Source organism: Choloepus didactylus, chromosome 1 (genome assembly GCF_015220235.1).
Source record: "Choloepus didactylus isolate mChoDid1 chromosome 1, mChoDid1.pri, whole genome shotgun sequence".
Taxonomy (NCBI): domain Eukaryota; kingdom Metazoa; phylum Chordata; class Mammalia; order Pilosa; family Megalonychidae; genus Choloepus; species Choloepus didactylus.
Window position 1 is genome coordinate 170,300,448 of NC_051307.1, and position 27,134 is coordinate 170,327,581.

At 38.4% G+C, this 27,134-nt stretch overlaps 1 protein-coding gene and 1 long non-coding RNA gene across 3 annotated transcripts in view; one reads left to right on the forward strand and one right to left on the reverse strand.

Annotated features, from left to right (window-relative positions):
• The window catches only part of SATB1 (SATB homeobox 1), a 97,172-nt gene extending 96,607 nt beyond the window's left edge, over nt 1–565 (reverse strand). Inside the window, exon 1 of the mRNA XM_037845639.1 lies at nt 546–565. The gene's annotated coding sequence lies outside the window, so the exon portion shown is untranslated. The remainder of the gene's footprint in view (nt 1–545) is intronic.
• LOC119541550 lies at nt 12–27,134 on the forward strand. 2 transcript variants are annotated; one of them, XR_005218304.1, is made up of 5 exons: nt 12–480; nt 8,204–8,278; nt 17,302–17,361; nt 23,167–23,218; nt 25,068–27,134. It is a non-coding gene; the product is annotated as an uncharacterized LOC119541550 (long non-coding RNA). The 2 variants fall into 2 exon arrangements; XR_005218303.1 differs by lacking the exon at nt 23,167–23,218.

Here is a 27,134-nt window from a genome sequence, read left to right on the forward strand (position 1 = left end):
GGGAAGGGGCCAGTGGGAGCTGCTCTCCGCTCCGCGGTCGCGGTGCCTGCAGTCCGGAGGCGCACCGGAGCTGCCGGGGCGCCCCCCGCGGGAGCCCGCAGCCAGCCAGAGCGCGCATCCAGCCGCGGCGCCTCTGACCCGGCAAGCTACGTACGAGGACTTGGCGGACCCCGCGCTGCTGCCGATTCCGAGCGTGTGCGGCGCGCGCCGGCCGGCCGGTCGGGCACCCAGGGCCCGGCCCGCCTCCCCAGCGCCTGCCCAAGCTTCTCCCCCTGGCGGTGGACCTTCGGCGGCCGCCGGCAGCTTTTGGCGCACTAGGGGAGCCCGAGCCGAGCCGAACCCGAGCACCGCAAACCGCTCCCAGGCTTCCTCTCAGCTCGCTGGCCGGGGTGTGGGGGGGTCACAGGCCCGAGGGGTGAGGGTGGGCGAGGCGGCGCGCAATAGAGTTGGTGCTGAAGACCCGACCCTCGGCCGCCAGGGGTAAGTGTTGGCGCTTGGGGGTGCGCGGCGCGGGTCTCGACGCCCGCCAACCCTGCCCCCCTCACCTCTTCGGGGCCCCCACCACGCGCACCCTTCCTCCTGCCGCCTGCGGCTTCCTCTTGTTGTTCGTTGTTTTACGGGTTATTGGGGGGGGGGGCTGCGGAGGAAGGGGTGACTGAAGCGAGTGTGCGCGCTCCGGGTGTGCCAACGGAGGAGGAAGTCAGGTGAGAGGCCCCAACTTACCCACCCCTAAACCCAGCCTGCGTGGGGTTTATCGCTCCCCACTAGGGGCATGTGATGTGGGCCAGTTTTTTTTTCTTGCCAATGTTTGGTCGAGACGATCTTTCCTAGAGGGCCTCCTTCCTTACTGCCTGCTCTGTCCATCTGTCTGCACTCCACCCTTGCCTCTCCGGGCCCCTCATCCGGGAGCGCTGCACCCCAATTGAGCAGGTAGCGTTAAGAGGGGTAGGCAGGTGTTTCTCTTGCAGACCTCCCACGATGCGCCCCAGGCCGTTTATTTCAATATTTATCTTCCCGTCAGCAGCTGTCTTTTTCATCTTACTGGAAAGGGACGCATAATCTGATGTCCAGTTTCCCCCAAAAAACTGGGAGCAAGGAGGGCAAGAAATGAAGATTTCATATAGGACTCAAGAGAGGAGAAGGGACGAGGGAGCCTTCCAGTATGGGACAGAAACCCCTAAACCAGCCTCCGTTAAGATCAGGATGACAACAGGCTCAGGACCTCAGGCTAAATGAAACTCAATTAACTTTACCCCCTCCTTTCCTGCCATTCCTCCCCACCCACCTCTAAGGAAGCTAACAAGTCTTTTGTTTTGCACTGTGTTGTCGTTGACTAGGAAATTTGCATTGAGTATGACAACAGAAAATTACTACTGTTTACTCAAGGTTAAAGAAAAACACCAGCCTTTACTTTTTCTCTCTGTGCGCTTGTGTGTGAGTGTATCTGTGTTTGGCAAGAGTGGAGTTGTGAGGTTCAATGGCATGAACTGCAAAATGTCAGTTTGTAACAATAAGGACTGTAGAGCTGCCTCAGAGTATTTTTAGAAGCTGCGCTTTCTTGAGTTCCTTTCACACAAGGCTTGCTCTCTCATTAAGTCTCCATAAATAATTGTATTTAGAGAGAAGGAAACTATGGAAGCAGGAAAGAGATTGCTAAAATCTCCATCGCCCCAGCGCAGAGTACTGTTAGCAGTGAAGTTCCTGGAAAGTGACTGTGGGCTGAGAATTCAGATTTTCCTGAAAGCTCGGTTAGGTCCTCTTCTGTCAGATGCCTATGAATAAAGCACTCTGGGAAAATCCCGATATCCGTGCAGTCTTATTTTATCTTTTTACACAGTGGTTGATTCCAGGTTAAAGCCCTGGGAACAAACACATATACTGTGCTGTGTTTTTGTGTGGTTTTTCTAAATAAAGGAGAATAGCGCATGTACTCATACTGCTTTCTCATGTGCCAGTTCTTTTCTGTCGATGGGTATTGAATTCACTGGAATTCATCCCTCTTTTTCACTTCGTCATTTTGTGCAGAGACAGCAATTGTGAAGACATAAGAGTACAGAAAGTTAGGAATTATAGTGTTCTTTTAGAGAACTAGCCCTTATTTTGTATTATATGAGTGTTCACCTCAACTCCTAGTTTTGTAAAGCAGGAAGGTATAAATGATTGCAATGGGCAAAAATAAAAAACAAGTTTTCCTATCTAGACCACTTTCTGCTTCCACACATCCCACGAGACACCAAATCTCCTGCCTTAATTTACCAAAATGCTAACTTGTCTAACCAGCATGGATATCTCCATCTGGGAATGACATCAGGTTTGAAATGGAAAGAATAAATTCTCAGTCTTTAATTATTGCTTATTAGCAATTTCTTATAGCAAGCAGCTGATTCTCCAATTCTGAAAGCCCAAAATGAAGCTTAACAGAAATTGAGATACAAAAAAAGGTTTTTTTCTTCCTTACATACTCTTGCATATTCAAGCACTTCCCCAGATTATCAAATATGCCCACAGAATTTAAGCTGTGACATGCTCTCATGAGTTAAACCAAGGGAACATTTGGCCCCCAACCCCCACCACCAACAACAAAGGGCCTTATACAGAGATCATAGGATATATTATAATATAGAATTATGAAATGTTGGATGCAGTGAATTAAGTAATATATTCTGATAAACTTATGTAAACCCTTACTCCTGGCACATTTTAGGAATTCATTAAAAACTTACAAAATGGAGGTATTAATGAAATATTGTAATTGCCAACAAATTCAATAGCATAGGGCTAAGGCCTTCTTCAGAAGAAAAAGTCGTTTTGTCCTGAAAGTAATTAGAATAATACATTTATAGTACTAGATTTTTAAACAAATCCAGATGTAATTATACTACTAGATTTTTTAACAAATCCAGGCCTAACGTAAATAGTTGAAAGAGAAGTAACTCTGAAAAACAGCATGTGGTCAATAAGGTCAAAAAGATACACCGATTATTTTCCTAGGAGAATAGACAATAAAAATAAAATAAAATTTTATGCAATAAAGTATTGCCTACTAAATAGTATGAGAAAGATGCAAGAAGGATAAAACAATATTGACCCTCAAGGAACATATTTGAGGAAAATGACATTTAAAATGTGAAAAGAAATTCAATGAATCAGTACATTTGAATTCAAGGAATCCTAGAGAAAATAGATTTTTTTCTTTTTAGACCAAAAGTGGAATCTCTGGGTTGGAAGGTGTTTTAAAAACTAATTTGTCCAGTCAATCCTTTAGGGACCATACAGTGAAGATATCTTATGTGACCAGGAATTCACCACTTGCCACTATAAGGCCAGGATTTTATCTGTAGAGTTTGATATATATTGGGTGGATGAATGAATAATTGCTGCAAAAGTTCATTCCATCTTTAAACATTTCATTAATTTTTTTCTTTTATTGCATAGAGTTGGTTTTCCTGAAGCTTCCAACTGGAAGTCTTAGTTGCACAACAGCAAAACAGACCAAATCTGCTATGTCGGGATGGGCTATATTATGCTGGAGTAACAAGCAATTCCAACTGTTAGTGACACATAGCAGCAAAATTTGTTTTCTTGGTTGTGCTGAGTCCATTACAGGTGATCTGGACTGTTCGATGTCTCCTCACTCTGGGTCCTAAGCTGGTGGGACAGCCACCATCTTGAATGCTTCATGTTGTTATGGCAAAAAGAAAGATCACTCTATTCTGGAAGGTCTCATGCTGTCTTTTAAATGCTATGATCCTCAAGTGGCACACATCATAAACTAATTGGTCAGAACTAGTTGCCTGGCTCCACAGAACCACCACAAGGGGGCCAGATAGTGCAGCCTAGCTTGTGCCCCAGTGTAGAGTGCTGTGGTACACAGCTCTAAAGACTATTGTTCCCAAAGTAATTTTGTCCACCTGATGGCTTACCAGCTACGCAATCCACTCCTGCCACTGTTTCCAACGGTAATACCGGAAGACAGGGTGTAACTTCTTTCACCACCTACTCACTCTTTGAATGCAGCATAGAGCAACCCCCCCCCATTGTGGTGCTGTATCAATTTTAAATCATTCTTTATATATTTGCTAATATTATATACATTTTAGTTTCTCAAGATTTGTCTTCCTGGCAAGGACACAATAAACAGGAACTTTTAACAACTGGTATCTGAAGATGTCATGATCATTATAAAAATTTGAAATTTGGTCTTGAGTCATTCCCTTATTTTTAAATGTCAAATGCTTTATATAATCTTGCGACACAAATAAAAAATTCTCTTAGAAGTATTCATTCGTTCATTTATCCATCTATTTATTCATTCGGTAAGTGTTGACTGTGTACCTACCAGGTGCCAGGCACTCTGTTTACCACTGGGGACATTGAGGTAGCTAAAAGTCCTCCTCTTCAAGGAACACACTTTCCTATTGGGCAGATAGATGTGAAAACGCATTACAGTGCTAAGGGCTCAGAGAGCCGTGGGAACACTTGAGAAGAAGCAAAAAGCTGTCTGGCAGGATTTAGGAAAGCTCCATAGAGGAATTGACACTTGAACTAAGTCTTGAGAGAGAGACTCCTCTAGGCAGAAAAGGAAAATGGAGGGAGGATACTCTGAGCAGGGAGACCAGTGCGCACAAAGGCACTGAGGATGGCACAGCTTGGTGTTGAGGAATTTACAAGGAATTCGGTGTAACTGGAACTTGGATTCTTTGTGAAAGATGAAAGCAAAGAGCACCAAATTGTGACAGGCCTTCAGACAAAGTCTGGAGTTTGGACTTCATCAGTACAACGGGGATTTGTAAATTCCTATGTCTTCTTTGGGACAGGCGTGGATATAAGTGCAGACTGTGGAAATCTGGAGAATACATTCTCTGAGTGGGATAGCACCAGTGTCAATGATGCCAATTGTCTGATCTTCTCGTTTTTAAAGAAAAGCTGAAAATTGGATCTATATGAACAAAGTATTAAATGTTGACAACTTATCTACATTTTAAAGTACACATGTTGGGGAAAATAATGTCGTCAAGTCAAAGCCAGCCTAAAGGCCACCAGTGAATGTTTCTTGCTCTATGGGACAGGGAGTCATTAAAGGTTTGTGAGGGTGGGAATAACACCATCAGATCTCTTTAGAAAGCTCAATCTGGTGGCAAGGTAGACAGGAAGTGTCTGGAGCCTAGGAGGCTGTAGTTGATGCTCTGTAATCACTTGAGAGATATACAAAGCACTTTATAACACTGTGCCCATTTTATAGAACCCAACTTTCCATGTAGATAAAAGGGTCCAAATAAGTATTTGCAGAGTTAATGAATGAAAGGACATAAAACTTTATGCTGAAGTTTTAGAAAGAGAATATACTTTTTGAGTGTTTCTTCTAAGGCCATGTACTTCCTTTGTTAGACTGCTTATTTTTCAAGAGCACTATAATCCTACATTGATCATATAAAATTTTTCTCTATCCCTATATGATAAGTGCTGTTGGTTTTTAAAAATGCATAAAGCGTTGAGTGCAGAACACAAAGAGAGATCAGCAATGCATCAGAATATCTGTTGTCTGTGACTAAGCTCACTGATCATCCCACATTATAAATGCTGGCTAAACAGATGAGGCTTGTACTAGGTCCGAAAACCCTGTCCTCTCAGACTCTGTAAAACCCTACACCCTTTATTACTGCCCTCCAGAGTATATTATAGCTCAGTCCATCCTGTAGCTTTGTGTCCAAGAATGTCTTGAGGATGTTTAATTTGTTGCTTTAAAAATTGAATCCACTAACTCATTCTTTCTGGCTCGTCTCTTACTTTGAAACCATACTTGCCTCTCACTCAACAGTCAGAATCCTGCAAAAACACTCCACACTCTCCCATAAACTTTCAAGTGTTAAAAACACTAGTTCTCCTTTCATAAGGCTTGGTGATAGATTTCTAGCAGGGTATAGTTCCATGGGCACATCCATATTTTTAAAGCCACTCAATTCATCAGACAATCTGGTCTTTAAAGTCTTTATAACTCAGTTCTACAAGTTATAATTTTTTAATTCAACTTTGTTCAGGTATGATTTATATACAATAAAATTCACTACTTTATGAGTTCAATGAATTTTGAATACAAAGAGGCAGCATGAGCAAATTACAATATTTTTAAGTGAACTTCAGAATAAATAAATGTGTGCAGCTAAAGCAGCCTTAGGTGTCCAACTGCCTGGATTCTACTCTTGGTTCAACTAGTTACTACTTGCTTGCCATTGAGCAAGTCTTCTAATTCCTTTCTGCCTCAATTTTCTTATCTGTATGTTGGGGATAATAATAGAATGCACCTCCTCAAGCTAAAAGATGCACAGTGATTCAACATTGTCAGGACACAATAAAGATTAACCATTGTTTCCGTTGCAGTTAATTTTATTTTTGTCATTTTTATTGTAATAGAAGAGAAATCCAGGGGTATAAACAAGAATAGAAAAATGAATTGACTGGGATATGTATAAATACCTCCTGGGTGACTCAATGGTATGCAAGGCGTGCACAAAGCTAAAGAATAATTATGGCCTCTATTTCTGGAATATTAATTTTTTAATGTAAATATTTCAGAAGAAATTACTTTTCTATTAAAAGAAATACACATATAATGAAATTGAATGCAACATTTTGTGAGAATTTTTAACAAAAACGGAGTCTTCTAAGATCTTTTGGCTGCTCGAGACTTTGAGAGGAAGGATAAATACTGTGGTCACTTCCTTCTGCTGATTTCTCTCCTCTGTTACTTTGGTGGAAATGATGGCAAAATACCAGACCATCTATCCCAGAAATCTTTACATTAGAATTGTGAAAGCACCTCCTAATTTTGTGTGTAGTGCCTGTGCCCAAATGTAGAACCTTTGCCACTTAGTAAATGTTCAATTTTAGAACAAAAACCAATTGGAGTAAGGAAGGAAAAGTATTAGAGCATGACCTTAGGGAAATCAAGCCACCAGAAGGAAAAGAGCTGAGCTGAACTCTAGTTCTGGTTCTGTTTCGAATCCAGTAGTTTGTTTATATCCACAAGGGTAGGGCTCTTTGTTGTTGTTTTTTTTTTCACTGATGATTCCCACACATCTATAATAGTGGCAGGCATGTAGTATAGATACACATTGTTGAACACTCTTGGGAAAGGTACTTAGGCTTCATAAACCTCAGTTTCCTCAGCTATAAAATAAGGGGGATAGATCAGTAGTTGTCAGACTTTGGTAGGTATAGAAATTAAATGGAGTGCTTATTAAAATTGCAGATTTCATGGCTTCTTACCCAGAAATTCAGAGTTGGTAGAAACAAGCTGGGATTGGAAGGTTTTTGGATTTTGGTGTTTATTTGTTTGTTTTTTCCATTTTGGAGACCCCATTACCATATAAATTGGAAAATACACAATAAGGACTGTTTCAGGCATACTTGGATTTGTTGTGTAAATAATGTCCCCAACCATCCCTTGGTTCTGCGTTCTTCTGTCTCATGTTTGTTTTAACTTCTGTTTTAACTTCTTCTCAGTCTAGCTTTCTCTTCACTATAATAAGAGCTACCAATCCCTCTAGGCTTCCCTTCTTCAGCATGAAAACCCCAGCACAAACAGCCTGCCTCTTTCTCAACATTTCCAGCAAAAGAACTAGGTCTGAATGCCACTGGATCAAATTTTATCATACCTGCACTCATCGTCATGGTCTCGTGCCCGTGGTTCTTGAACTGACTAACTTGGGGTCAGATGCCTACCCTTGGATTTGGGTGTGCAACCACCCCACACAAATCCTGGCAATCTGGGAAGGATCATTATCCAAGATAAATTGGAGGTTATTTTTCCAGAAAAACAGAAAATGCATGCTTATTAGCCAAAACTATAGATTGCCATCCACTGCTGTGAATTTTTTGGAAGAGCTTAGATGAGAATGATCCAATTGCTATGTCCCCAAAGAGTGACCAGTGTGCCAAGATATTAAGGTGACCAGGAGGGCATAGCTAGGGTCTCAGTTGTCAGAACTCCTGAGCAACTTGCCTCATCCATTTACCCCAGTGTTTTTAGACAAATACTGAATATTTCCTATGTGCACCATGAAGGTTGGGAAGTAGTAACCTGAGTGGTTCATGTGCAGGTGATCTGTGACCTAAACTTTGAGAATTACTGGACTTTGAGCCTGCGTTTTGAAAATCACTCACACTTTGAGGTCATCTCAAATATACAATATTATTACTCCAGGGTCTTCGTGAGATAACCTGGAAGCTGGTTTGTGCATTTGACAGCAAAAGCTCCATCCAGTTGGGGTGCAAAAAGGTAAGACTGACAAACAGGACCAGCAGTTGAATCCTACTTTGAATATTATCGGTTTGGTTTTATTTAATAATCTTGGGCCAACATAGCCTGTTTCAGCCTTGTTCTCAACATACCTGGCTGCGTTTAATGCTGATAGCATAAACGGATGCACTTTATACAGACAATGGAAAGGGGAAGCAGGGAACAGCATGGGACAGAAATCTGAGTTGATCATTAGTCGATAGATATGTCTTAGATGCCTTACATGTGAGTTCATGGAAAAAGTTAATTCTGATGAATGAATTATTAATGAATGATTAACCCATTTTGTTAAATGAAGAAGCTACTATCTTCTTTTTAAACTCATTAATAAAATCATTCCCAGCTCTACCTCTTCATCTTAGCATTGTCATTAATTTAGTCTCAGATGGCCTCTCCACACCTCCCACTTTCACGTCCATCAAAGCAATCCAATGTGCAAAGGAATGTATTTTCAACAAATGCTGCTGGAATAGCTGACTATCCACGTGGAAAAAATAAACCTTGACCTTACCACCATACACAAAAAATCCGTTTGTGATAGATTATAGATCTAAATATAGAAGCTGAAACTATAAAGCTTTTAGAATAAAAAAATGTGTAACAAAACTTGGGGATAGACAAAGGTTTTAGACAATTCCTAGAAAACAATAACCACAAAAGAAAAATTTATCTAATTTGTCTATTAGATGTAAAAATTAAAAACGTATGCATATCTGAAGGAAAGCAGGATGAGGAGTGAAGCCTGGAAATCCCTGATTAACAATCATTACCACTACGGGAATTTCCTCTCTTGTGTATTAGGTCAAGTTATTTTGATTTGTAAGTGATAGAAGCTGACTCTGCAGTTTAGGTGAAAAGGGGAATTTCATGGAAGCACATTGGGGCTTTTTATCATATCCAAAGTTAGGGATGCAACTGGCCCTAGGAACAGGAAAAGCATTGAAGTCCTGTAAGGAATCCAGTAAATCCTCTTTCTCCGTTTCTCATCTTAGTCTATTCCTCATGGCCATCCAACTCTCCTCGGTTCACATGGCAGATCGTGGTTGCTAGTTGTTCTTGAGCCATGGGTGTTCCAGTTGAGCCACCCAAAGAAAAACCCATCCCTCTGTCTTTGACAATCCTGGGAAAAGTCTGATTGGTCCACTTGGGTCCAAAAAACTGTTGTCAGAGGCAGGACAATATTTGAAGAAACAGCAGCTCCTTGCATTTATGTAAATATAGGGTGAAAAGAGACTGCATTTCAGTTGATGTCCTTTCTACATTTCCTCTTCATTAGACATAAAAATTAGATATCATTAGGCACAGCGTTGATGAGAATTTTGTACTTGGTCACAATTTTTAATGGCCATAAGCTTTGGCGTATTGATATACTATATCTTTGATTATCTAATATCAGCATCTCTGCATCTCTACATATTGACTGATATATATATATATATATATATATATATATATATATATATATGTATTAAGGCCTATAAACAAAAATGGTCCATTTTATAAATAGGGACATTTATTTGTAAATTATTAGCTGAGATCTATCCAAATGCAGAATGCTTTGTTCTAATCTGAATGTACAATAAAATTAATGTAAATAACTTTAATCAACTTCAAAAGCAGCAAATTCCAAGACAATTAGGTTAACTTTAAGAACTCATATTTATTGAGTTAGCAGATGGTAAATTAAAAAACAATGAAGCTAATTTTTAAAATCATTCATTGAGTTAAAAAACAGACTTATTTAACAAAACTGTTTTTAACCAGCTTTTCATTCCAATGTGCATATTTTAAAATTCCAATTTGGGGGGCTTCTGGGAGGACACCAAATGAGCGGCAGTATGTGAGCACTCCTCCAACGAATTCCTTTTTAAAAAGCTTTGGAATCATCTGAAAAAGAAAGAACTTTCCATGCATTGTTAATTAAAATGTAAGAAATAAGCATATTCCAGATTTTGGAAGTAATGAAAGGTCTGCTTCATCAATTCAGATTTGCTTCTCACCCCTCTCTGGCCTTTTGTGTTGCTGGACCTCACACATCTTAGGAGCTTCTTATGCTAGGAGAGTAAAAATTGCCCCTGATCAGAACTGCATTTCTAAATGTCAAGCACAATAGGCTTTCCTCTGGTGCCTTCTTAGGCCTTGTGCACTGGTGATCTGAAATACACGAGCATCACAAAAATGTTCTCCTTTGTTCTTTATTTTCTCCTTCCCTCTCTGGTTAACAATGCCTGGTGCACTGGGTCTTTACCTCCTGGGATCCCACTTAGTTGGGTTTCCTTGCAAGTTTTGGAGGTGGAGCAATAAACATACACAAACACCCAAAATTTACCAGTAACTGGTCATCTCCATACAAGAGCTTAATTATTTCTCCTACTTACTGAGGTTTTTGTAGATGGAATTAGAGATAACAGCAGTGATACATTAAGGTACTTCTTTCTCATTGCTTTGGCTATTATTGGTATTGTATGATCGCATATTTAGGACTAGGGCTCTACATGTAGAAATGAAGTTGTTCCATAAACAAATTTGGAATAGATGTGTTTGAATGGCTGGCTGTTCAATTGGTGTTATAGTCTTTACTTTACCATGGAAAATCAGAAACTGATATGTAATTTATTTTATGGTCCTAGAAACTCCTTGTCTATGAGCTGATACTACATTGTAAAGGACTTGATCAGTAATGTTTAGGATCATATTAACTGGTTTTGGTAGACCAATTTATTGCTTTTAATTTGCAAATTTAATTTAATGTGCAAAAGAAAGTATTTTCAACGAATGGTGCTGGAATAACTGGATATCCATGTGGAAAAAAATAAACCTTGATCCATACCTCCCACCATATAAAAAATTCATTTGCATTGGATTAGAGATCTAAATGTAGAAGCTAAAAATTTAAAACACTTAGAACTAAAAAGAACTCTGTGTTAAAAACACTTAGAGCTATAAAAACACATTATTGAAATTACTGTAGAAAAATTTATCTTATTATTGTGCATTTGAAACTTCTTAGCCCCTAACCCTTTTTCCTCCTTGAAATACTTGTTTTTATAACCTTTTGATAGTATCAGGTTTCTTAGAAATGCAACTGTAACCACATGGCAGGATAGACCATTGTTTTTTCAATTAAACCAGAGTAAGGTATAATAAAAATAGAGTGTGACCCAATGCAGTTGGTGAAATTTCTGCTTTGCAGAAAGAGAAATCAGGGATATAGAGGAAAAACTTGAGAAATAGTTCAAGCATCCAAGGGAAAATAAAGGAAATATTCATCTCATATTCCTCATATTCGAAGGAAATGAAAAAAGATTTAAAAGGATAAGAGGAAATTGGATAGACAAACTATGGAGATCTAATTTAAATGTAAGCTCCTTGTGGGGGGAGAAATATCTTCTTGTTACCCTACCCCTAAGAGAGGACTTAACACATAGAGTATACTATTAGTTTTAAATTAATATTTCTTGAATATGTGAATAAAATAATGGATGTTCCCTTGAAAATACTACAGATGGATCAGAAGTAAAAAATAAAAGTTACAACAGAAGAAAACTTTCTCTATATAAAAGTTGTGCTGACATTGAAAGGTTCTTTTTGAGCAAAATTAAGGAATAGAGATCAATACCCAGACAAAGAATGGTAATTTTTAAATTTATACAACAAAGAAAATTCCTATAACCAGCTAAGAAGAAAACCATATATACTTTTGTAAATTGCCCTCCTATTTCTTATATAGAAAGAGAATTTTTTCTTCAACATGTTTATTTCTTTACATTTTCTCTGTGTAATTTTTAATGCAATTTTATTGAGATATATTCACATAACATACAGTCCTCCAAAGTACAATCAGTTGTTCACAGTGTCATCACACAGTTGTGCATTCATCACCACAGTCATTCTTTGAACATTTTCATTACTCCAAAGAATAAAATAAAAATTAAAGTAAAAAAGAACATCCAAAGCATCCTATTCCCCTTCTCCCCCCATTTTTCATTTACTTTTTAAATAGTTTTATTGAGATATATTCATACACACTGCAGTCATCCACAGTGTACAGTTATTCATAGCACCATCATACAGTTGTGCATTCATCACCAGAATCAATCTTTGAACCTTTTCCTTACTCCAAAATAAAAATAAAAGCAAAAAAAGAGCACTCAAAACTTTCCATACCCTTCATCCCACCCTATTCTCCATCTAATTTTTGTCCCCATTTTTCCACTTATCTGTCCATACACTGGACAAAGGGAGTGCAAGCCACAAGGTTTTCACACACAGTCACACTGTGCAAGCAACATAGTTATACAATCATCTTCAAGAATCAAGGTCACTGGGTTGCAGTTTGACAGCTGCAGGTATTTCCCTCTATTCATACCAACACACCAAAAACTAAAAAGTGATATCTATATAGCAAATAAGAATACCCTCCAGAGTGACCTCTCGACTCCATTTGAAATCTCTCAGCCACTGAAACCTTATTTTATTTCATCTCTCTTCCCCCTTTTGGTCAAAAAGATTTTCTCAATCCCACAGTGCTGGGTCCAGGCTCATCCCAGGAGTCATTTCCCATGTTGCCAGGGAGGTTCACACCCTTGGGAGTCATGTTCCACGTAGCGGAAAGGTTAATGAGTTCACCTGCCCAGTGGGTTTAGAGAGAGAGGGGGCCACATCTAAGCAACAAAGAGGCTCTCTGGGGGAGACTCTTAGGCACAATTGTTAAGTAGGTTTAGCCTCTCCTTTGCAGCAACAAGCCTCATAAGAGAAAGCTCCCAGATCAAGGGCTCAACCCACCAAATTGGCAGTCTTCACTCAAAGCTTGAGAAAATCAGCAATAACCCAGGTGGGGAAGTCCAACATAGAAAGAGAAATTTTTAATGACCACATGTAAATTTCTACATAATTTTAAGAGGAACAAGTTTGATTCTGCAAGTTTTCTGCCAAACAATGTTCAGTTTATGTGTAAAAGCAATAGAACAACATTTCCAAATCTGGAAGGTGTCAGAAAATATAAAAACCAAGAGATTTTTTCTGCAAAAATTGCAGAGTTATCTTCCATTCCACTTACAGGTGAGGCAATATAAAGTCTCAAGAATGGAGAATTTCAAAAAAAATTATTAGTGCTAACCAAGCATTATAAAGTAAACTAAATGAATAAAATATTTGTTTAGAAAATTGTAGTGAATTAAGAATTGATGCAATGACTAGATATTTGTTATGAAAGAAGCAAAGTTTTCAATAAAATAATCCTGAAAGGAGGATTTTTTTTTTTTTTTTAAAGAATGGTCTGTCTCTACTGATCATAATAAGGAAAGAGGAGAAGGAGAAAACAAAAGCACTAGAAGTTGTTGCTTTATTTTCTAGTCATTAGATAAGAATATGTTTATGGAGAGTTGAGTTTAATGGAGACACTAACTGGATTAAAAACAATATTTGTAAGTAATTGTAGAAGATAAAAGTTAAAAAAAAAGTCCACTTGAACAAAAAATGTAAAGGAAACAAAGAAGAACTATTGAAAAGAAGAAAGCATAAAATAAGATAAAAAAAATCCAATGAAGCGTAAAAACTATGAGAAGTATATATGATGAAATTTACCTATTGAAATGGAAAGATCCTCAGATTAAATCCTCAGATTAAATTAATTTCTATGATTGACTTTAACCAGAAATATGAGAACTAACTAAATAAAATTTTTGAAAGCTAGAAAAATCTTAATTTAATTGAAAGATGTATGTTTCTGGTTAAAAAGATAAAATATTTTTAAAGTGCTAATTCTTCCCAAAGTATATATTTAATGCAAAACTAATTAAAACTCTGTTTTGTTTTTCACGTTTTGAGGTGGTGGTGAAGGGGAGCTTGATTTTGACATAAATCTGGAAGAAAAGTCAGGCAAGAATAGAAAAAACTCATTTTGAGAAAGAATAATATGACAAAAGACTAGTCATAAAATATTAAAATATATTAAAAGTTATAATAATTAAAACCATGTGATACTGGCACTAAAATAGATTGATTAATGAGGAAAAACATTGGTGAAAATAAATTATATTATATAAAAGAATTAAATATTTGATAATGGTAACAGCACAAATCAGTGGAGAAGGAAAGCATTTTGCATACAAGGACCATGGGATTAACAGTTTGGAAAAACAATGCATACAGTGATCATACACATATAACAAATTGCCAAAATTCAAACCATAGGAGGTCTAAAGGGAAAATAGCTTTGTAGCCTTAGAATGCTGTAACTAATTGCAAAGTGAAAGATAAAATAGATTTGATTATATTAGAATAGCAATAAGATGAGCAAACAGTAGCCCTGATACGATTATTTGAATATAATAATAGAAAGGGTTAATACCATTTATTATACGAAAAGCTCATGCAAACTCATAATAAAACCCTACTGGGAACCAATACAAGAGATAAGAATAGAATCACATTTCACAAAAGATTAAATACAACAAATTTGCAAATATATAAAAACATTCAGCCTCACTAATAATCAAATGAATATACTCTAAGAAAAGCCAAGTTGTACTTTAGGTTTAATAAATTGTTTTTAAATTAATGTCAAGGACTTATACTCCCAGCTATTACGGATTATTTTGATTTATCTCAACTCGTTCTCCAAGGATAAGTAGAAAAGCTGGATAAAGTCTAGCAAACATTTGTTTGAAGGCATTGCCGAGCTGCTAGCTGGAGTAAGCTTGAGAGGCCAAGAGCCCAGAGAGAAGGAACCCAAGAAAGTTCTCACCTACTCTAACTGCTTGTCAGAAAGTAAAGCATCACTGGGGCTTTGAATGTATACTCATCCAGAAGCTCAAGTAATCTCCACAAATTTTCATACACAATGTATAGGATTCAATAAAAATTACCAGGCATACCAGCAGGTAAGGTAAAACGACCACAACAGGCATTGAAGATCCATATATAGGATTAACAGATTTAAAATATCCATGATTAATATGTTAAAGAGATTATTATGAGAAGGTAGAGGATTTTAGCAGACTACTGGAAAGTATGATAAAGAATAGAATGTAAATTCCAGACCTGAAAAATAAACTGACAAAAATCAAATAGATGGGTTTAAGAACAGATTAGACACAGTTGAAAACAGATTGGTGAGCTGGAAGACAAAGCATTTGGAAAATGAATGCTAATACCCAAAGTCTGAAAGTGCATTGAAAAAAACTTTTTTTCTTGTGTAACTGGTGGCATATAAATCCATATAACACTTTTGGAAATACTTTGGCAACATAAATCAGGCATTAGAACAAAAAACATTTATATCTTTTGACCCAGAAGGAAATAAGGTTTAAAATATGAATTGCCTCATGTATGAAGATGCTCACTGCAGTCTTATTTATGATAGTAATAACTGTTTGCAAACAATGTTTTAAGTTCTTTACTTCAGTTAACACAGTTAATCCTCACAACAACCCAAGAAGGTAGTTACTATTAATATCCCATTTTACAGATGAGAAAACTGAAGCCCTGAGAGATCAAGTAACTTGCTCAAGATTTTATAGCTAGTTAGTAGAGGAGCAAGGATTTGAATCCAGACTTTCTGTCTCCACAGCCTGAACCTGAGCTATTACAAGCAACTTGCATAGCTAATTACCTGTGTCTTACTAAATCAGTACAGAATGCCCAGTCTGTGTAATATCATGCAGGCATTAAAATGATAATCATGTTTAACAATATGGGAAGTGCTTCAGATATAAAATGAAGAGAAAAAAAAAACAAAATCATAGAACAACATTGAATCTAAAAATATACCCCTAAAAATGACTGAAAGCAAATATCTCAAAAGGATAAAAGCAGTTAGGTTAGTAATACTTTATGTGCATTTCTTCCATTTCTCAAGTTCTCAAAATTTTAGTAATGTGTGTTATATTGAAGAAATAGATCTCTCTCTCCATTAAAAAACAGTACAGTATATTAGGTAAGAGCATTGGCTCTGGAACCAGACTGCCTGGGTCACCACTTACTCAGTGTGTGGTGTGGGCAAGTTATTGAACACTTAGTCCAAGTTTTTAAGTTTTACTGTAAAATGAGGATAATTATAGTACCTACCACATAGGGTGAGTGTGAGGATTAAATATGCTTATAAATTGATCCATATTAGAATAGTGTCTGGTACTTAGAAAATATGCAAGCATGAGCTGTTATTGTTATTGTTGTTATTTTTATTTTTTAAAAAACAAACTTCATTGTTTTATAGCCTCTGAGTGTCCAGGCAAATGACAGTTCCCTCCAGCCAGTCTTCAGAGAAGCACACCCATTAGCAATAAATTTTGTTTTTATATATGGATCTTAATTTGTTCTTACTATGAATTACCCAATACAGAGGTTTCTAGGAATGTTCTTGCCATTGGTTAATACTGATACCTCAAGAAACAGTGACAGAAATCATGTATCTGTTGTGCTTTGTCTTTTTAAGAAGCTCAGGCTCCCTGTTTGTACATGAGTGACTACCCATTGAGGCCAGTATTGCATTAACATTATCAGTACTGAATCAGAGAACATATTTATCTCCTTCCCTAATTTTTACCCTTCTCTAGATGCATGACTTTTTACCAGCTCCCCTGTTTGACAGGCTGAGTAACAATAGAAAGCTGTTTAAGAAATATATTTGTAGCAAATTGATTTTTCGGAATTGAATGCAACAGAAGGCCTGAAAATGTGTTTTTCACCTTTTTTTCCACCTGGAAGATCCAAAACGTTTGGAAGTGTTGGTTAGATTTCCTCTTTACTTGAAACAATTTCATTGAAATTGTTAAAAAAAAAAAAAAAAAAGAAAGAAAATTCTGTTAAAATTTCAAGATTTACTGTCAGTTATCTTAGTGTCTAATGAAATGATAAGACCTTATAATAACCCCTGGCAATTAAACTGATAGGTGTTTACCAGGTGGGATATTGCAGTACCTTTATAAGGAAAGGATACAGATTGTTATTTCATACATATGTAAGAATAATCACCTTTGATGTGTCTATTTGGTTTCTAGAATGTCACAGGCTTCTGTTCTTATAAGACTTCAGCTGTAGAACCCACACGTGAATCCTTGGTGAGTCTGCCTTTTCCCTAAAGCTATCTGTTAACTGCTGCTGTTCAATTTATGTGACATTCATTGGCAATGTCCTTTGGTAAAACTTCCTAATAATCCTTAGCTCTACAATATGGCAGATGCCTAACAAATTTCTTTAATGTCTGAATCTTCCATTTTTGCTAAAGTTATTCCTTTTGGGGTTAGTCATGGAGGCATTTCTAGGTTTATCTCCCACCCCGTAATTAGTTCCAGGATTTATTCAAAACCTTCTGCATTCTCTTTTCTAATGGGCAATCAGGTCATATATCAGCACTTTCCTGAGTGTCTACTATGAGCAAAGAACTGGGTCCTGTGGGAGATAAAATGGAGTCAGAAGGGGAGGTTATATTACAAAAAAAAAAAAAAAAAAAAGGCAGTACAGAGAGCAAATAAAATATTCTGTTAGTTTATAAGCAGGAGAAATTACTTTAACTGGGTTTTCCAGGGAAGGCTTCATGAAGGAAATAGTGTTTGGGACCTAAAGAAAAGGTTCAATTTGGACAGGAAGGTCATTTCAAAGAGAAGGAATACAGTGATCCAAGGCTGAAGTAGCATGATTGGGTAAAAAACGCTGGCCTAGGAATAGAAAGACATGGGCTGGGCTACCTTGGATGAGCTACCTCTCCTGCTTGACCTTAAATTTCCTCACCTGTGAAATGTATAAAAAAGCTCCTGTGCTGTCATTCTTTCAGAGCTATGGAGAAGATCAAATGAGAGCTTATATGTGGAAGCTCTTTGGAAACCACGAAGCACTCTGTAAATGAAAAGGGTAAATTGTTTTCTGTCTTCCCTTGTGCCATACATTCCATGAGGGCACTTAACAGGGCCTGTCACATTGGTCTTTAAAAATGTTTGGTGAAATAATGAACCATTGATTGATTGAATGAATGAATCCATTAGTGAGTCATTATTGAGTGAATAAATGAATGAAAACAGGCTATAAATAAGGAATAAGGAAGCATGAAATAGAACTGGGTGTTGGAAATGTAAACCATGGGTGGATGGAATGGGTCCACTAGGCCAGTGGTTCTCCAACTGTGATCTGTGGACAAGTAGCTTTGGTATCACCAGGGTATTTATTAGAAATGCACATTCTCTGGCCTCACCTCCAGGTACTGGATCAGAAATTCTGTGGGCTAAGGGAGAGCCCAGGACTCTGTTTTTAGTGAGCCCCCAAAGTGATGCATGCTAAAGTTTGAGGGTCACTACCTTGTGCTAAAGTGGGGAGTTTGAAGATTATTCTGCTGGAAATTCAGTGTTAATAAAGGTTTTTAGCTGTGGGTGGACATAATTTTCAGCTGTAGACAGACATATTCTTGGATGATGAGGCATGTCATTGTACCTAAAAGAGTTTATGGCTTCCACAGAGAAAGGGCAATAGGAAATATTGGAAAACACTGTATTTTGCGAAGTCCAGAGATGAAGGTTTCAATTTTGCCTAATTCCAGGTAATGTCTGTATAACCATATGAAAGCCAGAGCAGAGCAAGCATTGTTCCTAGGAAAAACCCACTTGGTCTGCAGAGATCAGGTGGTATGAGAATGGTTTTGTGAAATTATGCTAACAAATTCTCAAACATGACCGCACCCTCTCAACACAGAGGGGAGTAAGTAGGCCTCTTAGTCCTGACCAACTGTGAGGAAACATTAATGGAACCTTCTACACCAAGACTGGGCCAGCTGCACTGGCTGCAAACCCAACTCTATCTTCAGGGCTGGTGAAGACAGGTTCTGCCAGAAGAGAGGGCATTCTGTAGAAGAGAAATGATGAGACTCCTGGGGTAGTATTTATCTTAAGGGAAGAAAGACCCAAGACATAAAGGCACAATGAGTCCATTTGGGGAAGGGGAAGAGGAAGAAGTAGGATGTGAGCTTTTCAAAGTGGTTTTGGGACTGGTAGGATGATCAGTCATCTGTGTGTGCCTGGGACAGAGGGGGTTTCCTGAGACACAGAACTCACAGTTCTAAAACAGAGACAGTCCCTTGCAAACCAGAACAAATGGTCACTGTAAGACTCTCCAACCTCACCCATGTTCAAGAGCTGGAGAGAAGCCATAGTGAAAGAAGAATGAACACTGCTCTAGAACCTTGCTTCTTAAAGTGTGGTCCACAGACTGGCAGCAGCAACATCACCTGGGAGCTTGTTAGAAATGCAGGGCCTCGGGCCCACCCCTTACCGCTAGTCGAGAATGTGCGTTTCAGCCAGATCCTCAGTAATCTGTATGCCCATTAAAGATTGAGAAGGACTGCCCTAAAAGATATGGTAAGCCTTCAGGTAACACCTATCCCCCACCCCCATAAGGTAATACAGCATGTATGGTGAGGAGAATTTCTTCTAAACTTTGACATGGCTGATGTCCAGGTCAGCCAAATCCTAAGCCTAAACCACACCGACCTTACCTGCTGTGGTGTTTTGAAGCTGTATGTACCCCAGAAAAACATGTTCTTAAACTTAATCATTTCCTGTGGTGGGGTTCCAGCGTAGGTAGGATCTTTTGATGAGACTATGTCAGCTAAGATGTGACCCACCTCATTCACAATGAGTCTTAATCCTATTACCGGAGTCCTTTGTAAGAGAATGAAATTCAAAGAGGGAAAAAAGCCACAGAAGCAAGAAACTGAAAGCAGTGAAACCTGGAAGAGAAAGGAGAGACAAGCGGACACCTCCATGTGCCTTGCCATGTGGCAGAGAAGCCAAGGATCACTGGCAGCCGGTCTTCAGGAAGAAAACCTTGCCTTGATGGTACCTCGCTTTAGACATTTCCATGGCCTCAGAACTATAAGCTAATAAATTCCCATTGTTAAATCCAACCCATTTCATGGTATTTGCTTTGAGCAGCCTAGAAAACTAAAACAGATTTTGGTACCAGAAATGTGTCATGCTGCTATTGCAAATACCGAAACATAGCAACAGCTTTGGAATTGGATAGTGGGTAGAGACTGGAAGAATTGTGAGGTGCTTGATAGAAAAAGCCCAGATTGCTTTGAAGAGACTGTTGGTAGAAATATGGATGCTAAAGGTACTTCTGATGAAACCTTAGAAGAAAATGATGAATGCGTTATTGGAAACTGGAAGAAAGGTGATCCTTGTTTTAAAGTGGCGGAGAACTTGGCAAAGTTGAATTCTGATGTCGGTTGGAAGGCAGAATTTGAAAGCGATGAGCTTGGACATTTAGCTGAGATTTCCATGCTAAAGGTGGAAAATGCAGCCTGGTTTCCCTTTGCAGCTTATAGTAAAATGTGAGAGGAGAGGTATAAGCAGAAAACTGCAGTCCTGAGCACAAAGAAACCAGAAATTGATGGTTTGGAAAATTCTGAGCTTCTGGAAAGCAAGTCCCCAGACAGTAATGCTCCATGTCAGGAGCATTATTGAACATGAACTCAATCAGCCATTTCAGTGCAAGTCAGAATTGGAAATGCAGTTATCTAGGAAGGATCTGTGGAAAGTCCTAGTGTATGATGGTTTGGACCCTTGAGTACTACATGCAAAACCAACAAGATTTTGTGAGATTTGTATGAATGGAATCACTGCCAGCCTGGACTAAAAGGGACAGAAAAGGGGCATATTGAAGAAAAAACCACTGCAAGGGCAAAACCATGGAAGCTGAATTCTGGACCAAAGACATCTTCTCGGACCAAGAGAGCAGGCCCACCCATATGAGTGGAAAGGTGAGACTGCCCCAGCACTTGGAGAGGAAGGGCCTTCCACCCCATTGTTTAGGAAGAGTGCTGCCATCCTACCGTTGCTAGAGGCTGGAACCTGTGCCGCAGTATACCAGAAGAGCCTGGCCACCATCCTGATACTTGAAGAGTATGGAGCCTTTATCCGGTATTCAGAGAGAGCATGGCCACTGTGCAAGCACTTGTAAAGGGTGGGACTGCTGCACCATCAGGCCTGGAGGACAAAACTTTGTTCTATAGAAGACTTAGACCTTAAAATCTAATGGAGTATGCCTTACAGGATTTTGGAATTGTTTGGGACCTGTGACCCCTTTTTTTCCCTCCAATTTCTCCTTCTGGGAATGGGAATGTGTATCCTATTTCTGTTCCTCCATTGCATACTGGAAGCAGATAACTTGTTCGCTGAGTATCACAGGTCCACGGACAGAGGGAATTATGCCCCAGGACAGACCACACCTATAACCGATTTTGATGAGACTTTGTTTTTGAAATGAGTTAAAGCTTTTGGGATATTGCGATGGAATGAATGTATTTTGCAAATAGAAAGAATATGTCTTTTTGGGGTCCAGAGGGTGGAGTTTGGAGGTTTGAAGCTGTATGTACCCCAGAAAAAACATGTTCTTAAACTTGTTTAAGAAGGATCTATTCCTGTGGGTATGGATCCATTGAAAGTAGGACCTTTTGATGAGGCTACATCAGTTAAGGTGTGACCCACCTCATTCAGGATGGGTCTTAATTCTATAACTGGAGCACTTTGTAAGAGAATGAAATTCAAAGAAAGAGAAGAAAAGTCACAGAATCAAGAAGCTGAAAGCAATGAAACTCAGAAGAGAAGAGAGAGACCAGCAGATGCTGCCATGTGCCTTGCCATGTGTCAGTGGAGCCAAGGATCATAGGCAGCCAGTCTTCAGGAAGAAAGTATTGCCTTGATGATGCCTTGATTTGGACATTTTTGTGACCTCCAAAACTCTAGGTTAATAAATTCCCATTGTTAAAGCCACCCCATTTCATAGTATTTGCTTTGAGAAGCCTAGGAAACTAAAACACCCAGGAAGGAAAACAAGCATCAGAGAAAATTACATATGAGAGTGATGGGGGTAGAGAGCAACCCAGGCAGAAAGGGAAAATGATGGATGACACATGGTAGCCAAGAAGGAGCCTCCTGAACTGTTAATTGTAGTTGGAGGGAAAGTGAGGGAAGCCAGAAATCCAGGAATTGTGTGATGGAGTAAAACTAGAGATATACTCTTCTATGACTGTTACTGTGACTCTTCGCTGATGTGGGCTGGGAAATGGGTTATGCTTGGAAATGTGGAGCCACAAGTAGTATAGGTAAGCTTGTAGAGAAAAATTAAAAATGATCAACCACTAAAAGTATTCAGCTTTAGCATCTTAGCCTAAATATCTATTACAGAGTCAGAATATTTCACTCAGTGTTTACTCAAATATGCAAAGATAGTTTCATTTTCTGTATTTTCTTCTCCTTGGTCTGATCTTCTTCCATCCCTGTACTCTAGCAGGGACAGTGTGTCTTAATTAATAGTGTTTCATTCTCTTCCAGCTTAAAAGCCATTCTTTCACTTTAAACATGAAACCAGTGGTTCTTAAACTGGAGCATGCACCAGAATAACCAGGAGGACTTTTTAAAACACAGATTGCTGGGCCCTACCCCAGGGAGTTTCTGATTCAGTAAGTCTGGGGTGGGGCCCAAGAATCTGCATTTCTAACAAGATCTCAGATGATGCTGATGTTTTTGGTCCAGGGACCACACTTTGAGAACCTCAGATTGAAACTCTTCAGAGTTTAATTCTCATCCAAAGATCATGGTTTAAAAAGGCTTATATAATCTAAAAGTCTTCTCAGAATATCTAGCCACTTTTTCAACTTGATCATGGACCAAATATGTGGGTCTAGTGTGTATGACTAGTATGGTGTGTGTGCCACAAGCAACTCACCCTCCAGGTCAACACACGTAAACTAGTCTATAGCCTGTTCAATAACATGAGTCCACTGATTATATGCTAGGATGTCATGACAACATCAACTTGCAATAAACGTTTCTAAACACGAATTCTCAATCTCTATTTATCTCCCTCTGGACCAGTAACAGTTTCTGGACTGGCATTGGCCATTGGACTGCACCTAGAGGATCACTGGTATGGATGACTCAGTCTCTTTTAGGAAAATGCCCAGTGTTTCTCAGATTCTGCAACTCCCTCTTTCTTAACTTTATCAAGATAGCATCTGGGGGTATGAGGGGGATCTTAATGTATCTGTGTGGAACCCTTGGATCATGCACTGTCTTCTGGATATTCATTGGTCTCTTCTGTAGAGGAGCTTGATTCATTTTCTCTCTGGGATTGTGACTGCTGGAGTGCCACTAGGTCCCATCTGATTTTTTGGGACAACATGCTGACCCTCACCACTGCTTCCATAGTCCTGTATATTTCCCCTCTTATCAAAGTTCCAGCCCCACCACCACCACCATTTCCCTGCTCCAAGATCTCTGCCAGGCCACCAGCCATTCTCACTGGGGAAGTGAGAAATTCTGGAGTCCCCCAGAATTTCCCACCCAAAGGCCATGAGTCCTCTCTATCTGCCCAACTTCTTCTGCCTCCTCTGTACCATTGCACCTGAGCCACATGGGGTGTGGGGCTAAGCCAAAAGGTCCGAGTCTCCTAGAATCAGTGGTATGCTTGAGGCCACTAGTATTTGAGCTGATTATTAAACATGCAGGAATTTTTCAACTCAGTTGCTAAAAACAGCCATTATTAAAAATTAAATTATATAAATATACTGTTAAAATATGTTTTTTAAAAAATTAATCTTCAAAAATCCTTTTTTTTAATATTACTGTTTTTACTATTATCTATGTTTATTGAATGATTTTGTGGAAATACTAGTTAATGGTGTATTACCGCACAGCTCTTTCCAACTCTGTGGTCAGTGACATCATGTTTTTAGCTTGAAATCAGTCATGGTGGGAGTATTTACACAATGAAAATCAGCAAACTCTGCAAATCAGGGCTCCACCTCTTTCCAAGAGTCTGTTGTTAAAACTTTACCAGTATACCACTGCCTAGAGCCTACATCTGGGGAAGTGAGCCAGATAACCCAATAACCTTGGTCATCTTATACCTATTGATATGTAACAAAGTTGCCCTTCCCCAGAGTTTCTGCCAAAACCAGTGTGCGTGGAGGAGACATCAAAAACCTAGAACCCTATCATCTCATCTACTTGTCCGACTTTTATCTCCCTTCTCTCCCTAATACCCTTTAGATTTTTATTTCCACAGCTTAACTTTCATACATTAAGGATACATATTCATGGCCTAATATCTCGTCTCTGGTATTCTTCCCCAAAATCCATAAACTTAAGTCTAATTGTGAGAAAACATAAGACAAACTCAAATTAATGGATTTTCTACAGAAATCCCTGATCAATTTTCTTCAAAGCTGTCACGGTCATGAAAGACAAGGAAAGACCAAGAAACTGTCATAGACTGGAGGAAACTAAGGGGATACAATGACTAAATGCCGCATGGTATCACAGGTCAGATCCTGGAAAAGATAAAGGACATTAGTAGAAAAAGTGGAGAAATGTGAATCGCCTGATATATTGTACTAAGTTAATTGCTTAGTTTTGATCATTGTACGATGGTTATGTAAGATATCAACATTAGAAGAAGTGGGGTGAAGAATATATGGGAATTGTTGCAACTATCTTTGCAACTATTCTGTAAGTATAAAATTATTTCAAAATAAAACTAATGAAATAAATAGATTGTAGGTGAGATGGGTATCTTCTCTACACTATGGGAAAAACTTACGGTCTGCATCCACTTGCTTCCTGATAGGATAAAAGAGGGAAAGATAGGGATTGTAGAAAATATTTTTCTCTTAATAAAGGTTTGCATTCAAGTCTTTTATATTTTTTTGCAGAATAAAATATTCTCTTTTGAATGTTGGAGACCGAGCATTAATTCTTTCCCTTTGTCTTTACAGTCTTGTTGTAGCAATCCTAACACCCCGACCCTGAAAGTGGATGTCTCCACAGAACAAAGAAGTTCGTGTACGTAGGAAGTAGAATAGTATCATTTAAAAATACTAGCTTTACTTCATGTCTTTTGGAAAGTGGGCCAGTGTTCACATAGCTACATCTCTTTCTAAATGGAACTGCCAGGAAGAATATACTTGAATGGGGAAGAGTGAAGGTACTCCATGGCAATATTTCTAAACTTTAATTTGCATTTGCATCAGTTGGGGATCTTGCCATGATACAGGTTCTGATTCAGTAGATTTGGAGTGGGGATTTAATATTCCTGTTATCTCAGTGGTGATGCCCAGCTTTGAGTAGCAAGAATCTAGGGCCTGTTCTGAAACATCTCCTCTCACCTTCATACAGTCAGCATAAAGAAAGCATTTCTTGGTCTGAAGCCCAAAAGACACAGGAAATGCAGTGTCTCTGTTAGACCAGAAACAAAATAAACAAGCTAACCAGAAGAAACACTTTCATCAAGATATTACATTATTGCACACATTGAGATAAAGGATGGACTACCCAGCCATTCACCAGATTTAAGTAAAGCTGTTTTTGAAGTTAATTTTAAGTCCCAAATAAGAGTCATGACATCTAGTCATAGCCTTTCACTAGAGAGGAAAAATTCAACATTTTCCATTAAGGCACAACTAAAGCTCTCAGACTTAGTGACTTGCTCAGTGATAATGTACATGAATCTATTCCCTCCTCTAAAAATTTCAAATGATTGTGGTCTTGGAAAATACTATATCATTTTATCAATGTATATTCTTAATCTACAAAAAACTCTTCCAAACTTTAAGCTAGAAGAGCAGGTAATTTGCTTCTGGCATAGAAGAAATCTTATCAGTCAAAAAACCTGCTTTTTAGAATTTCAAACGATAAAGCAAGAAGAGAATAAAGTGCTGTCAATGTGTTATGTGTGTGTGTGCACACGCATGTGCATTATCCCACATTATGAGGCGCTTCCAAGGTGTAGTGTGCATTTACAGGGCCTCTCTTCAGCATTTAAACTGTGGGGCATTTTTTTTGAGAAGTGTGAGTCTTGCTCAGTGGTCGTGTAAGCACTTTGGCATCATGATTTATAAATATTGTGATGTACTTGACCAGAGGTGACCTTACTTTGCTAATTACTTATCAGTTCTTTTACCCAGTATTTCTTTGTTTTAAGAAGCAACATTGCTTGTCTTACCAACATATATTATGCGATTTATGGTAAATAAGAATAGTATCAGGAATAGCAAAATGAGATCATGTGTACAACTCATTGCATCCTGGTGGGCACAGCCATGTTTAGTAATAGCTTTTCCTTGTGCTCTTGCCACTGCCAAACAGACTGCGAATGCCATCTTTGGCTTTCTTAACGTCTCTTCAGGGATCAATAAAGTGTCTCTTTTTTTCTTAGATGGCAACTTCAACTCCCTTTAAGAGTACAGTATTAGTTTAAAACACTTCAATGTAAAGCAACCTCGTAGAGATTCCGTCACCCATGATTGATGTTGGGCAAGTAGAAAAAAAATGTAGGTTGATTTCATTCTCTGCCTTTCAGATCTTTGAAGGAAAAGTGGGGTTGTTTAAAACAAACATAGCCTGATCAATTGTTTGTAAAGCTCTTTGAAAATAATCTTATACTACACTTCTTTTCTGATATTTTATCTATAGATGCGAAAGTGCATATATCACCTACTTGTTTCATTATGTACTTGTGTTAATTTTTTATCTTGAAATAAATGTTCATAATTGAAAATTATTAAATCATCTTAATTTTCACATGAAATAAATCTAATATGTGGATTAGCAACAAAGACATGTCTCAAATAAGAAAGAACAATTAATGAAACCAAATCTGAAGTTCAAGCAAAGCAATTATATTGATATTTGTATTTCCCTATTTCTTGGTCCTATTGCTGTGTTTTTAATTTCAATTATATTTTCTTTGTTATTCTGTCATTTAAATTATAAGTATGCTGTCCCAAATTCTTTGTGCAGAAGTGCATGTATAAATAAATACAAATAAATAATTAATGATCACA